We start from the raw sequence: 17,212 nt of genomic DNA on the forward strand, positions 1-17,212 counted from the left end.
AAGAATTTTGGATCACTTTTCATGACAGAGAACAGATTCTTTTTTAAAGAGTGTTTGAGATTGTGAAAATCCCCCATGGCTTTCTGGAACGGGCTAGGCAGCCACCTTCGTGTGGGATTCTGTGGGAGGGATGGTGTGCATCTTTAATTTATTTATAAAATACTTGCGTTTGAGCTGGGTGCTGGTGGCTCACACCTGTAATCCCAGCTGTGCAGGAGGCTGAGATCTGAGGACCACAGTTTGAAAGAAAACAGCAGAAAAGTCCATGAGCCTCTTCTTTCCGATTAGCCAGTACAAAGCTGGAAGTGGAGATGTAGCTCACCTAGGAGAGCACCAGCCTTGAGTGAATAAAGCTAAGCGAGAACTCATTGAGACTCTGAGTTCAAGCCCAGCACCAGCACAAGAAGGAAAAAGGAGCTCAAATTTGAAACCACATATTAAAAAAGCTTACGGGTTTGGCTAAAGGAACCAAAGCCTAAATCTGGACTTCAAAATAAAATTCAGTTTCATGGAAAGTATTATGCATTAAATATACAAAGGAGAAGTCAAGCGTAGTGGGAATGGTGGTATTTCCTGGGCGAAAAACTTAGATACTGAAGGAAAGAGGATAGTTGCAGAAAGCGAGGAATGTACTGTTGGGTAAAGAACATGTGGGTAATTAAAATATTTGCAAAATAAAAATAAGGAACAACCTAAAGTTTCTTGGAAGCCATGATGAGGATTGTTTCTAGAATTAGATTTGCCAGCTTTGGCAAATAAGGGTAGAAAATGCCTGGTTAAATTTGGATTTCAGGCAAATGATGGATTTGTTCTTAGGTGTGAGTCTATCCCATACGCTCTTGGGATACTTGTACTAGAAGTCTTTGTACGCCAGTGTTGTTGATCTAAAGTATGGCTTTAACTGAGACTCAGTCTTTCACCCGGCAGGCCTAGCCGTCTTAGCTTGGGGGAATCAGAGCACGAAGCTGTGGGGAATGACAGGCTTGCCCCAGTGTGGGCGACTTGAGGTTTGCTCTGATCTCAGACATTAGCTCCTTCCTGCCCACCGGCCATCTGGCAGACCTCACCAGGCGCGCTGGCCCAGGACTGGGTACAACCCCTACTGGCTGGCTTCCTTCTCATCTGACGGGGAGGGCTCCACTCAAGGTGCGGGACCACATGTCTACAGTAAGCTGCACGAGAACGACTCCGTGTTACTACTGCCATCACCTAAGAAAATAGGGCCCGGGGGCGGTGGCTCAGTCCTGTCACCTTAGCTACTCAGGAGGCAGAGAGTCCGCAGGAGCGTAGTGAGGGGTCAGCCCAGGCATCTCAACTCACAGCTGGGAGTGGCAGCACACGGCTGTCACCGTAACTGCACGGGAAGAGTCACCGTAAGTACCGCTGTGCGGACCAACCTCGGCGTAAAGGGGAGCTAGTCCAAGAAGAGCGAATGCAAAAAGGGCTGGTGCTGTGGGTGAAGTGGTACAGTCCCTTGCCGAGCAAGCACGGGTCCTGAGTTCAAACCTCACCACTGCCAGAGAGAAAGACAGAGACAGAGACACACAGAGATACCGAGACAGGACAACGGAGATTGAGCGGCGGCGGACGCGGGAACGGCGTCTGGTGGTCATGCCACAGGGACTCATCTCAATAGACAGCCGTGACCGGGACGGGACCGCAAGACGCCAGCGCGATGTGCGCCTGCGCTCTTCCTCATCAACAACGGTAGAGACTGGAACTTCAGACGGCATCAGCACCGTGGGCCTTCACCCGCGGGAAACGCGCTCACACTCCCGAATACGCTGCCGGCAGCCCGTGCCTGTCGCCTGCCTTCCTTGGGATAAGCGTTAGGAAGGACCCACGAGCGAGGACTGGCCACGGAAGAGCTTTCCAAGAAGACGCGGGATCGGCTGCCTCTTCCCTGGGTGCCAAAGACCCAGCCTGGAGACAGCGAGTCGGTGGAGGCTGGAGCGTGGCGAAGGCGGGAGGGAGGCGGGAGGGAGGCGGGAGGGAGGCGGGAGGGAGGCGGGTGTGTCTGCATCACAGGAAGTCACTGGGAAGATGGACAGGCCAGGGGATGACACAGGAGCAGCAGAGGCCGCCATGCCCTCCGGGGCACCTTCCGCCTACCCCTGTCCCGAGGAGAGGGTGACCCACAGCGGCCTCTTCCTCTGATGGGTGCGTATTTACATCATGATTCAGGGGGCTTTACAAACCATGATAGCAACTTTTTGCATCATTACTCTTTCCCGGTGTGGGCCATGTTCCTCTCCACGGACTCCACACTCCAAACACGTCTCTTTGGGTCCCTGCCTAGAATTCTTTTCTTCAAAACAAGGACGCTGTGTGTCACCACGTCTGCATCTTCAGAGGCCCCCCCCGCATCCTCAGCGTGGGGGCAAGTCCAGGCTTGATGTGCGATGATCACATTGTGGTGGATAGCCACTGTTCCTCCTGCGGGATCCGCACTCCGCACCCTTCCCATACACACCTGCGGGAGGCCATGTTGAGATCCACAGGCGGGAACCACCTCTCCCCCCCACTCTGCTTTGTCCAGCTGTGCCATAAAGTCACAAAGGAGAGGCTGGCAGCCCAGCCCCGGCGGTGGGCAGGGACAAGAGTTCCCAGACTGGGCCATAAGCATCTGCCTGTAGAGTAGCGACTTTGGAGATAAAGCCTGTGTTATCCCCAGCTGCATGGGTGGGAGGGACGGCCCACGATAAATACCCTCCGAGACACAGGCCCCCAGCGTCATTTGCTTTTCAGTCTGTCATTAACTTGCCACGGACATTAGTTCCCAGTCTGGCTATCCATTGTGATCTTCTGGAAACTCAGAAATAGCAGAGCTCAGTGGCCAGCCTCTGAGGGTTCCTTTCATTGGCTTAGGGGAAGGGCTGGGTATCTGTCTTTAGGGGGGAAAAAGTAGCCCCCAAAGGCTTTTAATGACCACCCAAGGTTTAAAGCATTTGAGGAAATTGAGGTTGTGGCCAATGCTCATCAACCGGATCCAGTGATTTAAACAAAGGGGCTGTCAGGAGCTCTCTCTCTCTCTCTCTCTCTCTCTCTCTCTCTCTCTCTCTCTCTCTCTCTCTCTCCCTCTCTCTCTCTCTCTCTCTCTCTCTCTCACACACACACACACACACAGAGTTCTGTGGCTGAAATACATCTGGAAGTGATATTACTATGTCCCTTCTAACCCAAGCTGTCCCTGCCACTGCTCACGTAGCTGAAGGAGTGTCGAGACAGGAAAGAATGTGGAGTTGTGCAAGGTGGACAGCATCTGCCCTCTGACCCTGTGCTGTGTCACTATCTGTGCCCCGAGGGTGGTCTTGCCAGCATTCCCTCCTCTTAGGGTTGTTGTAAGGAGGAGAGCAAATGCCAGCTTTTGAGATCTGTTGGAAGTGGAACACTGCTACCCAAGTGTAAGGTGATATTGGAAGTTTCGAACATCTTTAGGGACCAATCTCCAATTTGTCATCTTGGAAAAGTTAAAGCAGAGAACCAGAGAAGACATGTCACGATGTGATTAATTACGAGATAGTTCCCAGTGGGGGCTCAGCCTTTGAATACTCCAGGAAATTTCAAATTTCCAGCTTTCTCACTTGAGAGTGAAATTACGGAAATAGAATGTGAAATGGAAAATAAAAGGCACATGGATTCGAACGGGAAGCCAAAGGTTCCCTCAGCAAATGACAGCTCCCAGATATCCAATAGCAGCTAATTAGCATGACAGAGGCCCAGGATGCCCCACGCAATTCCACTTGCTGTGTTCAAAGCTGCTCTTCCATCAGGAAGCCACTCCCGTGGGCCTCTCCGCCCTGTCGGGCTTCCCAGAGGGGTGGCTCGGACTCGCTGGCCTGTCCTCTCCCCTCCAGCTCCTCGCCCAGCCTGGATTCGCTTTCCCCTGAAATCTTCTCTCCTTTGGCCTAAACTCCCACCCCCATCTTTTTCTCTCTTGTTCCTTCTAATGGACGGCACAGTGGATCCACAGCGGATCCCCGAATTCTCTTTATAATAACCATCGGAAGGTAGGACTGACATTTGCCCCTCACCCCCCGCCCCCCCCCCCCACCAAACTGTAAGGCAGGGTGGAGACATCTCTGACTCCACTGGCCAGGCAGTTCCAATGCTTGCCTCCTCCTTTCCATGTACAGAGCACAGGTAGCCTGTTCCCTTGCTGCTTCCCAACTTTCAGAGCCACCGTGACCTCTGCCTTCGAGATGCTTCCAGTTTCTTGGTGGTTAGTTGGAGATAAGAGTCCCATTAACTTTTCCGTCCGCAGGCTGGCTTTGAACCTGAATCCTCAGATCTCAGCCTCCTGAGGGGCTAGTATGACAGGCCTGAGCCACCAGTGCCCAGCGGGTAGCGGCCATTTATCAGGCTTCCCTCCTTCCTTCTCCTTCTTCATCTTTTGGCGACTTGGACAGTTTTCAGGAGGACCAGTGGAAGGACTTCATAGACTGGCTGCCACTGGATCTGTTTTTCCTTTTCCTGTAATTGGACTGAGCTTATCTGTTTTGGAGAGAAAACCATGGAAGTGAGATCCCACTCTCAGTGCTACACACGACCGTGACTGCCCCCCTCAGCTTGACTCCTCCACCGTGAAGTTCCTCCTTTCCCCTTTCCAGATGGAAAGGAGGTCACTGTGTAGATCCCGCAAGTGGGATTCCCGGGGGGGAATGTTTGTCATGTCACGTGCCCTATTTATTTATGTGTTTAATCAATTTGTTTCTCTCACTATGGTCTTGTAGATATTTACTTCATGCTTTAAGTTATAACTCAATACTCTTTTAGGTTTTCAAATTGTTTCTGCTTTGCCAATTGGAGTTCTCTCAATTGGTTCCTGTGAACCTTTGACGTGAGTGTGTGTGTGTGTGTGTGTGTGTGTGTGTCTGTGTGTGTGAGAGAGAGAGAAAGAGAGAGAGGAGACAGACAGACAAAATGGCAGAAACAGAGATAAGGACAGACAGAAAGAGAGAGACAGAGAGAAAGGAGATGAGAGAAGAAAGAAAAAAGAAGAATAGAGAAGAGGGAGGACACAGAGAGACAGAGAAAGAGGGGAGAAGGGAAAAGGGAGAGAGTAATTACCTCTGTTCTGTTACTATGAAAAGCACTGAGTTTGTTTGATATATTTCCTGGGTCTGTCCTAAATTAGTCAGTTCTCCATGGGGTCCTGATTCACTGGGGACTGGTATTAGAAACTAAGGCATAGGCATTAACTCTGCTCGCAGTTACTAGGTCCCTTCAGCTGACAGGACACAGGAAATTTTCACACACGTGTGGGTATGTATGTGAAGTGTGTGTGCATATACACATGTGTGGTGCTCTCCAAAGGTTTAGAAAACATCTACTGCTGGGTCATGGTTGAGACACATCGTCTCCTTCTACGTAAGTACTTATAGAAATAGTATGAAAGAAAGCAATGCTTTGTATTGTTACGGAGATCAAAAAGGTAGAACTATTTATAGTAATCAATCCTGGAGAATGGAACATAATCATTAAGTTCTTCCCCTAAAAGAAAGTTCATTTTAATAATTACCGCCCAACTCTCCAGCGCTCCACCTTACTCTGGAATGTTGTGCTCCCTGAGCTGATCTGGGCCTCAAGCCTGCCTTTCTGCTAATTACTTGGAATTAATTTTACCATTCCCTAAAAGTGGCACACTAAAGCCTTTTACTCAGATGGCAGAACCAATTTCTCCTGCAGTTCTTATTCCGCAAAGGTACTGAGGGTCTTCTTTTTTACTTGAACCTACTAATTTCCCAAGCATATAATGTTAAAGACTTGGTCATGAAACCAAAATAGAGTTGCGACAGCTGAGAGATAACAAGAGCAGGGTTACGGACGATTCCGCGGCTAGGATTCCTTGTCCTCTGGGACGCCATTTTCTTGGCTCCGTGTCTTGTCCTTACATGACAGACAGTTCGTGGAACACTCTTGAGTCTGTATGACTGGAACAGCCCAAATTCAAAAGCATGACAGACAATATTTTCCATTACTGATAGCTAGCAAGGTGCTGTCTTTAAGTGTAGATGGCATATTTTACATCCTTGTTTCTGGAACATCATTAAAATCATGACCCAATGGCAAAATCCTAATTATAGAAGCAGCTACACATAATAGTGCATGCTTTATGTTCTTACTGATTTTTTTTCTTAAACACATAAAAACGAATATAAATAACTAAAGTGAAATGCACGGTATGTTAAAATGCATATTTCTACCATCAAGGAGCATAGTATACCATTTGGAAAAATGCTGTCTTCGACCTTTAACCGTTTCTCTGTATTTTCTATCTAATAGATGTTTGTTAAATATTTGCAACTCGGGGCACTCAGGAAAGGAGGATCAGGATTTGATCCCCAGAGCTGAAATGGCACGAAACCAGCTCAGCTGCTGAGTCTGGTGGAGCCTGGGAACAAGACACCATTCAGAGGACCTTCTTGAAGAGTTTTATAACTTGTAAGGAGAGGGAAAGCCACCAACTGGAGCTTATCCTACTTTCTATTGAATTCTTTCTATAGAGTCACATAACCAAGTATTTATGGAGAAGCTGTTATGTGCCAAACCCTGTGCTGGGTGCTAGAAATGTGTTAACCTTTTGAAAGCCGCACACAAACTGACAACTGCATTTCAGAGCAGATGTGCTGCTCAGTCCGCTCCTTCCATAGTGCAAACACAAGGAAGAGCTGAGGGCCCACCAGGGGGAGGAAATTCTGTCATTGCTCCTTTGAAATCTAGCCCTTTCTTTTATAGTTCAAAACAAGACCACAGGGGGATATAATTTTTAGTCCTGCCTGTTCAGCCCATAGGAATGTGTTTGTATTGCCAAGTGATGGCTGGCCTGAGCTGTTCTTTGACACAGACAGATCTCTAAGTGGGCTGCGAGGAATTCACGGGCCCCAGCCCGCCTGGGTCTGTGTCCTCGCAGGCAGGAGCACTGAGAGGAGAGTCCATCCTCTCCTTCCCACGGCGGCTGCTCTGGGAGTCAGGAATCCCAGTTCTCTAGCACCCTGGCCTCACGTGGTCTTTGGAAATCGTTGAAGTTCCATCCAGATGGGCTCGTGGGGGAGCAGGGGCTGCTGGCTTTTCCAGCCTGCTGCCCCCTGGCAGCGGTTGAGCAGCCTCGGTGGCCCGGTCTAGAAGCCTTTCTGGGAAGGCTGCGGTGGTGGGAAGCCCCTGGAATGAGCACACCCGCTGTCATCTTCCCCGTTGCCAGTACCGAAGCTGTATTCTGGGGTTCCGTACCGCACCCCTCGGTTGCCCAGATGGGATGAGGAGCCGCCCGTTGGGCAGGACAGAAATGCGCTCTGAGGCGAGGTAGGCAACACCCAAGCGCGTCCACCGGGGCTGGTTGGGACGGACAGGAGCGAGCGTGCAGACGCGTCTTTGGCATGGGCGGGCGTTGGGAGGAAAGAGCTGGCAGTCAGAGTTGGCAGGTGGGGAAACGAGTTGGAGAAGCTTGAAAGGTCTCTTCCTATAAAATAAACGTCCAGAAGCGGTGGAAATGTATGTCTTCAGTTAAGTAAATCTGCTCAAAGACAACACATGTACATTTTTCAGTGAAACATTACCAGCTACAACGGCCCAGAGTTTCAAGTTCCAAGAATTTCAGCACACACAGAATCGGCCTATTATGCTCGTTAACCTCAAAGGCAAATCCTTGCAAGAATTTCCTACAGCCATGAAAGAAAATTCATGTAACTATTTTATCTGAAGCAGCTAAAATCAGAGCACCGACCCTTGCTGTTGCCTTGCGGTGTATTTCCGGCTCTGGGGGAGGAGCATTGATCTAGTGACAGACCTTAGTGACAGACCTTAGCAACCATACGTGCTGAGACCCCCCCACTCCAACCAGTGAGCACCTGGCTCTCTCCTTCCTTCACAAAGCATCTCCGGGTTCTCTGTTGCCTATAATTCGTTGTTTTTACAAAAGCCTATGACGTTCTTGTCACAGCTAAGATACTGCCGGGGTTCTGGGTGGGATGGAGAGATTTCAGGTGAAGTCGGGTCCACCATCGTGCTCGAGCACCCCAAATCCTCAACTAAAGGCCTCTGGGAATCCCTGTAACATTTGAAGATTGTAGGGTTGTGTGTTTTTTTTTAGAGACAGCTTCAAATGAAGAGTTATGGAAAGCGTTATTATAAATAATGGACCCAAGCCAGGCATAGGAGGCTCGCACCTGTAACCCTTGCTACCCGGGAGGCTGAGATCTGAGGATCGTGGTTCAAAGCCAGCATAGGCAGGAAAGACTATGAGACCCTTAACACCAAATAACCACCGAAAAAGCGGGAAGTGGAGTTGTGGCTCAAAGAGAGCTAGCCTTGAGCGAGTAGGACGTTCAGGGACACCGCGCCAGCCCCAGCCGCTTTCTTCCAGCCTCCCCTGGGGCTCGTGGTCTCCAAGTTCCCTTGCCAGCAGCCCGTTTTCCCCACATGGATTGTTTGGGGGGGGACAGTCTGTCCTATCCCTCTGTCCAGGCGTGGTCCCCACCCCATGTCAGGAGACCCCTACTTCCACACATTTCCATGTTCAGAGCAAGATTTCTGCCTCCATGCCGGCGCCTCCTCCAAGAAGCCCATCCTTACGTCACCCAGAAGAGCGCTCACCTGTCCTTCCTTCCGTTCCACCTCACCTTTCTCTTTATCTTCTGGTGTCCTGATTTCACGTCACCCCAACGAGCCACGGGTCCTCTAGCCCAGGCTTCCGCAGAGCACACAGCAGGAGCTCCCGTGACCAGTCCCATGACGGGCGAGTGGGGCCGTGGACAGGGTCGGCGCCCCCTCATGTGTGGTCTCCGCGCGCCTCTGGCTGTTCCTCACCGAGGCTTCGTGTTTCCGGGTGAGAGGTGTTTGCCGGTGAGCGTACTTTGAATTTTCGAAGATGAATTCAAGAGCCTTGCCCCGTGGGCCTTGCCATTCCAAACCCCCTTCCTCCATGGAGCCGGGGATCTGGGTCCCTCAAGAGTAAAACAGCAGTGGGTGAGCTTGTGGTGGAGCAGGAAAAGAATCACTCTTGTTGCTCACTCAGAGCGACAGCCAGCTGCCAGCCAGGGCTGCCATAGCCTGCTGGAGAGACCGTGTGGAGGGCTGAGGCTCGCCCACCAAACTGTGCGGGCGCCATGTTGCAGAAGATGCCTCAGTCCCCGGGGAGCCCTCCAGGAACAGACCAGCATCCAACCTCACTACCCACGAGACACCCTCCAGCCCGAACCTGTGAACCACGCCACTCCAGAGTTCTCCCTGCGGAAGCCACAAGAGGCTCTCTCCATCTCAACATGAGCGGCTGATTTACGTGTGCACGTGATAGTGTCTTGACCACTTGAAAGAAGACACGGTGACGTCTGCAGACTTGGTACGCGCAGGGGTGCCTGTATACATGTGTAAGGTGTGCACACGCGTGACCTGCATGGAAAGGAGCAGGCCGGGGTCTGCCAGCAGCCCAGGCCTACGGACGGATCTGGTGGTCATTCTCTAAGGACAGGAGAGCGTCCTCACCCCTGACACGGGGGACCGGGACCACGGCAGGCGAGCCGTGTTTAACAGCGTCAGCTACCATCCTGGTGTCCTGTTCAGCTTGATTTTTAAAAAATTTTAGGTCTAATTACAATAAACTCAGAGTTAGCAGTTCAGAAGAAGCTTCCGCTTGTTTACTTTTCCCCTCTCCTTCCGAGGCCCACCACGGGCCCCTCATCCCGCAGCCTCCTCTGACCTCCCAACTCCTGCCCGCCCTCTCCACACCCGCGGGCCCGTGGTCAGGACCACCCGGCCTTCTCCCTTCACGCTGGCTTTGTGGGAAGGAGATACGTGCCGGAGTTTGGTCCCCTCCCTCCAGAGGCCCAGTCGGGGGTCCCCACTCAGGCCTCGCAATTCCCGTGTGGACAGGCAAGGAACGGGGACGGCAAAGACCCCACCACAAGCTTCCCTCCTTGTCCCAGCCGGTCTCCCAGGTATGTTCTGCCAGAGCTTCCTCGCAGCCGCTACCATGTCTTCTGTGATAGCCATATCAAATACCTACTTCCTAATGTGTCAAATGTGCAGAGCCCCCCCACCCTCCCCAGTGTACCCCCCAACTCACCAAACACGAAGAGGAGGAGGAGTACGGCCAGGTCTCATGGGGCTCTCCCCCACTTGAGGTGCCAGTCACTCTGCAGGTCTGGGGTCCCCACCGCGGCCTCCTCTTCCAGATCCGCTGCCCTGCTGGCTGCCGGAACTCGGCAGAACACATACTACCCTCGCCTCCTCGTGATTACAGATCTGACAAAGGCTGGCAAATGGACGGCCGGATGGAGAGGAATGGAGGGAGAACTGGGTCTGGAAGGGTCCCCAGTGCAGGAGCTTCTGTCCCCGTGCGGTTGGGACACACCTCCACCCTGGCGGGTGACTGCGGCCAACAACCCAGAAGCTCTCCAATACAATACCATCCTTGAGGGCCATTTCTGGCTGCTCCCTCGGGGGCGGCAGCATTGGTCATGAGCTTGCTCTTCAGCCCCTCTCTCCTTGGGGGTGGGGTGGGGGTGGGGTCCTGCTCCTCCCCAAGCCATTCCTCAGCCTTCCTCCTCCCCTCCTATTCTCCACCCACCTTCGACATGTTGGTTGGGTTCCTTTTCACTGCGTTTTCTCTCTAGTCCCCCAGCATGCTAGGAGACCCTCTGCCCCCATTGTCAGCGTGGCACAAAGCCCTTGCCTACCAGTCCTGAGGTCTCACGCGTTCAAGCACGTATTTACACCTGTCTCTCACCAGCTGGGGTAGATATCGCACCATTTTCTCTAGTTTGCTGGCTTCCCAAACTGGATTTCTCCGTGTCTCCTGCAAAGATGAATTGCTGGTCGAGGTCTGTGCTTCCCAAAGCGGGCCACTCAGTGAGTGCACTCGGTGTGAAGCCGGCAGCAGCATTTCATTCTTCCTCCCTTCCCCAGATTAAACCCACCATCCCATCCCCCTTGCCTTGGAACGGACTCAGAGAATGAGGATCCATGTGTTGAGAATTACCTAATAAATAAACGGGCTCTTGGTTGCCAGTGGCAGAAGTCTCAGGAAAGCTGGTGTGGGTAAAAGCAGCAATTTCTGCTTTCCTGTTCGCAAAGCTGAGGATCCCTGGGGTATCTGCCAGCTTCATAGAGGACCGACTCCAGGAACATCACCAGTGTCGCCACAACTGCGACCTCATGGGAGCAACATGGCTGCCAACAGATGCCCATCGCCTCCCCAGCAACCTCAGCCGCACACATTGGGGTAAATCAGGGTTCTTAAATTGAGTGCCTAAGCACCAATTTGAGGGCATTGCCCACACGTTAGAGGGTCGATGTGGCCAAAAGGTATAGAATACAGCGACGGGCCAGGCCTAGGCTGTACCTCCACCCTTAGCACTCGGGGAAAAGGGGGTAGCCGAGCCCCGTCACGAAGATCAAGCAGAATGGAGGGCAAGCAGGCGAAGGGGCCGGGGTCTACCTCGGCTGTGTGACGGCGTCCCTCTGGCCATCCCAGAAGAGGCTCACGGCCGCTGATCCAGACTTCCCCCCGGGGACTGGATGAGGATGAGCTCTGGCCTCCCCGTGACGGATGTAAATGGACCAGACTCGGACGTAGAACTGCCGCCATCGTAGCTGCTAGCCACGACGCTCGCTGCCCGGCAGATTCGCAGATGTCTTCCAGGCAGGAGCTGGGCGCGGCGGCGCGTGCCCGTCCTAGCTGCCCATGGGAGGCTGGTCGAGAGGATCGCAGCATGAGGCCATCCCAGGCAGAGAAGCTCCCGAGACGCCCTGTCAGTGGAAAGACGCGAGGCGGGTCATACTGTGTCAGTCACTCCAGGCACACAGGGAGCGGGCAACAAGCAGGTCACAGTCCGGGCATGCAGTCAGGCAAGAAGCAAGAACCTATTGAAACAACGGCCGGCACAAAGAAGGCTTGGAGACGTGGCTTAGCAGTAGAGCACCAGCTCAGCGAAGTGCGAGGCCATGAGTTCAAGCCCTAGCACTGCCAAAAGAAAAGCAAGAGAAGAGTAAGTTTCTAACCTCCAAGAGAGGAACCTCTTCGTAATCTTTTGGCGCTGAGGAGATAGAAACTGCCAGAAACTCCGACTGAGAGTTGTGGGAGGTTTGGGAGACCAAGATCCGGAGGATCTCACTGACGGCCAACTCAGGCAAAAGGTTTTCCTGAGACTCCCCACCTCCGTAAAAAGCTGAGCATGGTGACACAAGTCTATCAGCCCAGCTAGACAGGAAGAGTAATCCGACAGATCATGTCCAGGCCAGCCTAGAAGTAAAGACCCTATCTCAAAAGTAACCCAAGCCAAAAGTACTAATGGTGCTAGTTCCTAGCAAGCACAAAGCCCTTAGGTAAGCCCCGAGTTGAATGTATTACGTACCTACCTTGTTCAAAACATAATGCCCTAAAAATTCTCCAAGAGCCAGGGGTCAGGTAAGGCTTACTTGGTAACCCAGAACAAGTACTTCAAGAGGGTAGCACTCTGAGTGAGCATCTTTTCTTCTTAAAGACATGTCACGTGACCTGTTTTAGGAATGGCAGCCGTGTGTGTTCTGTCACATTTCTGTGTCACTCTACTATTTCTCTTTGCATTTCTACGGCCTTTCATTCCTCTTCATCACAAAAGACCACTTTTGCAGGGAAAAGACAGATTTTCCTGGAAGAGCCCTACAGACAAGTTTGCACACATCCTACCTGGTGACTGTGGCAGTGGTCGCGCCCTTCTGCTTGATCTTCGTGCTGTTACACTGACGATGCGTGCGCGTTAGCATGAGCAACTGGAAACACCAAAGACGGACGCTCCCTCGATGTGTGGGGGTTCTACCAACTTACCTACTGACAAATGAAAAGGAATACCTGCTTCTTGAAGCAGCAAGCGGACACCCTGACCCTAAAGAAACACAAATTTCATATTTGGAAAATGATTCCTAGACTGATGATCACAATGGTTAAATAAGCACTCTTGTGATCTCTCTCTCTCTCTCTCTCTCTCTCTCTCTCTCTCTCTCTCTGTTTCTCTGCCCTGCTCATTTCTCTTGGGCATGGGCATATTCTCCGGTACCCAACTTAATGCTTCTTCCATTCTTGGCTTGCATTCTTCCTTCCCAGTGTCCAGCCTGTCTTACACCATGAACCTACTTCTTCCTTTGCTTTCCTCTTTTTCAGTGTCATTCTCTTGGGCTCAAATAGTGGATCTTGAAAGTCATGAGGACTTTGCTGTCTACGTTAAGGCTCAAAACGTATACACAGTTCATCACTTAGCATTCTTCCGCACTCCTTGCTAATGGTATGTGTTGCCTACTTCAGAATGCTTTTCCTTTCTAAATGTTATGTTTTTGGCAGTGATTTCTAAGAGTGCAATGGAGTATCTGCACCATTGGTGGCTTCCTTTGTAAAATGGACAACTTAGACAGGAGACAACTGTGCTTTTGTTCTCCGTCCATGGAAGTAGTTTCAAACTGTGAAGCATCCACTTCCCTTTCACCTGCTGTACCTGGACTCTCCTCCCGTGATTCTAAGTGTCCTGATACAAGGGCTGAATTCTTTCCATGTCTTTGTATTTCTTCCTTCCCAGGATCGTTTCTGTTTGGCTGAAACCCGTTCATCATGGTGAAAATATCCTACAAGGCAAATTACTTTCTAAAAACTGCTGACTATCCACTTCCAGCCCAAACTTCTTGAGATCACACACAAAAGGAAATGGATCCAGAAGTGCAAAGGGGCTCAGGAGAAACTACCTGAGCTCGCACATTGCAGAAGGCCAACCTGAAGGCTGCAGGTTTAGCATGCAGCGTTTGGCAGAAATGCACGTCGTGAGGTTGAATTGTCAGTTTGGAATGGGAGAGCCTGGACGTAGGGTGGGGAGAGTCTGAGGAACAATGAGAGAATTAAGCCAAACGATTATTTGATTTAAGCAGCAGAATCGGATGACTGTGAGCATCCCTCTGGAGAACACACTGCAGATTGTTGCTTCTCCAGAGAAATGTTGAGATTTCAGATAAGACCAGGATGTTTTCCTACACGATGAGGACTTAGAGGTTTTTTGTTTTTGTTTTTTTTTTAAGTGGCTCAAGCTGTGCTGTGGTTATGATACACATGACCCATGCGTATTCCCCATATTCAAGAGAGATCAAGTGATTCAACCCCATGATGATTCATGCAGGCAGTGTGAACTGTGTCTTCAGATTTGGGAAGACATGAGAGGAGTGTGCAAGTTGGATGAGGAAGAGCGGCCCGATGTGGTTTCTGTCTTCTGAGCCTTTCTCGGTGGGCTCGGAACAGTCCTGCCCGTGCGTTGCTCGGGATTCAACACAACCTTGACCACTGCCTTCGGCGCCTCGCGCCAGCTGGCCACACCCTGCGAGGTGTGACCTCTTCGGAAGGGGTCTGCCTCCCTTTAACGAGCAGTTACACTGACCATTGCACTCCTCATCCTACACTCCTTTGGCCCAGCTCCTGGTTTTTTCACATTTGACCCAGAAACGGGAAGTGTCTCCTTTTCTCCCATCATTCCAGCACACCCGACTCACCCTTCCAATGAAACCTGGACATGGGGCTCAGCGCAGCCTCCTAGATTAATAGCACATTGGTCTGTTTCCCAACCTACTATCATTTTGGCAGCAGAATAGAATTACATTTGCACTGACATGATTTGAATGTACTTAGATTTTGGCAAGTTTTGCTCCCATTCAAAGGTGGTCTTCAAAACTACAGAACACATCTGTTCGCATACATAAATATAAAAACAAAAGCAGGAGTTACGTACTTAGGGAGTTCTAAGCCCTCTGGTTAATTACAATTATTTAAGAAGAAAAATTCAAGGCAGGGTTGGCGCACTGTGATGCTGACGGTTCAGGTTGGAGGAAGGGAGGGTTGCTCCCTTGCTTGTAGCGCGTTTCCCTGCAACGCTGGTCTCCACGCCCCGGATGGTGAGGAGGACCTGGTCATGATGGGACAGCCAAAAACTATCCCCAGCCGTCAGCACATGGAGAAGCCACCGGAGGCCGAGACCACTAAACGTGAACCTGCTGATTGAAGTAGCTGCACGTATTCCGTACTTGTTCCTTTAAAAATGCCGAGCTCAAAAGACCTATTGACACACACACTTGTCACTCTATGATACTGGCCGTTAAAAAAGAAATGTCTGGTACTAGGCTCAAACTCATTCTACCTTGGCTTGAGCCATGCCTCTAGCTTTCTTCTGGTAAATTGGAGATAAGAATGAGTCTCTTGAAATTGCCCAATGTGGAAAACCTTTTGTTGTTTTCTTAGATCCTTAAATCTCAGCCCCCTGAGTCAGCTAGGATTACAGGTGTGAGCTACCAGTGCCCTGCCCATGCGGTCTTCTAAACGTTATTTTATCGTTTCTGTATAGAATCTTGTTCTCCAGAAGGGGTTAGGATTTTGTTCACTATTATATTACAAAAGATGAGGCCCCAGGTTAATATGTTCTGCAATAAAGAGAATCGAGCTTTTGTGTTAATAATAGAAACGTTGAAACAGTCTCTCAGCGTGTTAAAAGTGTGTCTTGACCACCTATCACGCAAACATGCGATGTGACTGTTGCTCTGTAGGAATACATATTTTCCCCCCTTCCAAGTGTTTAGACTGTGATGCAGAAGTGTGCAGACCTTGCTGCTGGGGCTCGGATTTGGCAACGGAAGGGGGCGGAAGAGCGGCCTGCTGGGAGGAGCCGGGGATGGCACGCGCACTGGGCCTCTGCCCGCGGCTTCTCCCCGGGTACCAGGGCCCGGGGCCCAGCAGGAGGGGAAGAGCTTCCTTCCCCCCTCCCTCCGCCCTGAGGCTTTGCCTTTGCCTCGACACCCACTCCTGACCGGGATGAGAGGCCGGTAGCTCTGTTGAGCGTGGGAGCACCCTGAACGCGAGCTGGGACTCTCCCGACTGCAGTGTGGCGCAAGCTGGCGTCGGAAGACACGGGACGTGGCCGTGGGTCCCGGCATCGCGAGTGGCAAAGGCACGAAGAGGAGGGACGGTTAAGGGAAGAGCGAGCGCGTGGTGACAGGGGTACAGGGGTGTCAGCTCAAGACATCCCAAGTGGGGTGGGTGGCAGCAGATATCACTAGAGGGAAAGGCCGCACGCTGCGGGGGACTCCCAGCTGGGCATCCACGCGAGCTGCTTCTTGTGGGCAGCTGGGGATCCTTCGCGCCAGGTCTGTGGCGAGGAACTCAGTCCTGGCTTTGGCTCTGCAAATGTCTCCCTGCCCCTGAGTTTTTCTTGTCCGCCTGTCAAATGGGCCTTTCCTCTCTGTGGGCCCAGGGCCCTGCACGGAGCCGGACACCTGCACAGGGGCTCAGCGGACTGACTGAACGTGTGGGTGGAAATGAATAGACCCGGAGGGGACGTGGGCTGCATCTCCGGTGACTGGAGAGTGACTGGAGTGGGCCGCGGGGAGGCCAAGGCCGGGGCCCGGGGCCTCTTCTCAGCTGCGAAGCTCGTCATTGGGAATGGGGTCGTCGAACAGGGATGTGCTCAGTGTCTAAACTGAGGCCAGGACACTTGTCCTGGCCACACACGCTCTCTCTTTCTCTCTCTCTCTCTCTCTCTCTCTCTCTCTCTCTCTCTCTCTCTCTCTCTTTCTCTCTCTGTGTGCTGGTACTTGAGGCTTGAACTCAGAGCCTGGGTGTTATCCCTTCACTCGATTGCTCAAGGCTGGCTCCACTCCCGGCTCTTCGGTGGTTAATTAGAGGTTCTCCCTTGGTGCTGGAGCGTGCTCTGGGGTTCACTAGGGGTGCCCACGACGAATCCCTCCCCTCTGCTGCGCCGCTCACGCAGCCGTCAGGCCGCCTCCTGTGGCTGAGCAGGAGTCCCCGGGAGCTCTTCAAGGCGAACGGCTGCTGCTGAAGCCGCTCAGACTTTGTCTAGATGTGTGTCACCATTTCATCTTCAGTTTGGAAGAATTTGCCCCGGGATGTAGATTTCCAGGTGACAGTAATTTTCTTTAGCACTGTAACACGTGTGTGTGTGTGTGTGTGTGTGTGTGTGTGTGTGTGTGTGAGAGAGAGAGAGAGAGAGAGAGAGAGAGAGAGAGAGACCTCTCGCCAGTCCCAGGGCATGAGCTCAGCCTGGGTGCTGTCCCAGAGCTTTTGTGCTGAAGGCTTCACCTCTTGAGCCACAACTCTACTTCCAACGTCTTATTGGTCTTCCTTCCTTCCTGCCTGCCTTCCTTCCTTCTTTTCCTTCTTATTTTTTCTTTGCGTTGGTCTTTTTGGTGCTTAATTGCA

The 17,212-nt window shown here is 51.7% G+C and overlaps 1 protein-coding gene across 1 annotated transcript in view; it reads left to right on the top strand.

Annotated features, from left to right (window-relative positions):
• Window positions 1–17,212, top strand: part of Adam12 (ADAM metallopeptidase domain 12) — a 248,540-nt gene that overhangs the window by 40,389 nt on the left and 190,939 nt on the right. The window lies entirely within an intron of this gene.

The sequence above is a fragment of the Perognathus longimembris genome, chromosome 2 (genome assembly GCF_023159225.1).
Source record: "Perognathus longimembris pacificus isolate PPM17 chromosome 2, ASM2315922v1, whole genome shotgun sequence".
NCBI lineage: Eukaryota > Metazoa > Chordata > Mammalia > Rodentia > Heteromyidae > Perognathus > Perognathus longimembris.